At 42.4% G+C, this 755-nt stretch overlaps 1 long non-coding RNA gene across 4 annotated transcripts in view; it reads right to left on the bottom strand.

Annotated features, from left to right (window-relative positions):
• The window catches only part of LOC109964962 (uncharacterized), a 6,621-nt gene extending 5,878 nt beyond the window's left edge, over positions 1 to 743 (bottom strand). For 3 of the 4 annotated variants that reach the window (XR_002275573.1, XR_002275576.1, XR_002275575.1), the window contains exon 1: positions 148 to 743. This is a non-coding gene — a long non-coding RNA (uncharacterized LOC109964962). The remainder of the gene's footprint in view (positions 1 to 147) is intronic. The other variant, XR_002275574.1, reaches the window with a different exon arrangement.
• Between the last annotated feature and the right edge of the window lie 12 nt (positions 744 to 755).

The following is a 755-nucleotide window of genomic DNA, read 5'->3' as shown; positions in this document are numbered from 1 at the left end:
AAAAGAAATACATCTGTGTCAAAGACCGGTGAGACATCTGTGTCAAAGACCAGTGACCTCTAAATAGTGAACTTGGGTGCTAATGTTAATCCAGTCCAGATATATTCAATATGCAACACTACAGAGCCAGGATAGGTGACTAGTTACCGTCATGGCAAAACTTCCTAGAAGGAAGTTTTAATAATTAACCTCGTTGTTAAAATGAAGATGCTGAAGCCAAACAATAGCGCACCTGAAGGCTAACCACACATGGAGCTAATTAGAGGACACACGCCTGGTTTGTCTTCAGCTCGAAAGGCTTCTTGCTAGCAGAGTTGTGCTAACGTTACACGCCAACATCCAATCAGTAGGGCCGAGCTCCAAATGCAGCTATAGCTATTTGCTGCACCCACTCTGTGAATGGACGCGCCCATAGCCACTGGGCGCAAATTTTTAATGTTGGTTTGTGCATTGTAACATGTAAAAATTACAGACCTGTTCCTTTACTTAGCTTTTGTGACAAGTGAGCATCGAGCCGGGTCTTTAAGGTAAGGCTACACTGTTCTTTTATTCTGTGTTTTCATTATGTATTAAGATAGTATATTTGACGAAGGTTAGACGCGCTAACGTTGTCACTGTATTGTACTTTGAGAACCGGAGCCTGACACAACGCTGTCTTTCATTTTCAGGCAGGGCTGTCACAAGGTTGTTCTGATGACTTTTTGTTGTTCCGTCTTTTCCAGGCCTAAAAACCATGTGAGGATAGAAATATGTTC

This window comes from Monopterus albus, unplaced genomic scaffold (genome assembly GCF_001952655.1).
Source record: "Monopterus albus unplaced genomic scaffold, M_albus_1.0 scaffold94.1, whole genome shotgun sequence".
In the NCBI taxonomy this organism is placed as follows: Eukaryota; Metazoa; Chordata; class Actinopteri; order Synbranchiformes; family Synbranchidae; genus Monopterus; species Monopterus albus.
Note: the sequence above shows the minus strand (reverse complement) of the source record. Positions and strands in the feature narration are given on the sequence as shown.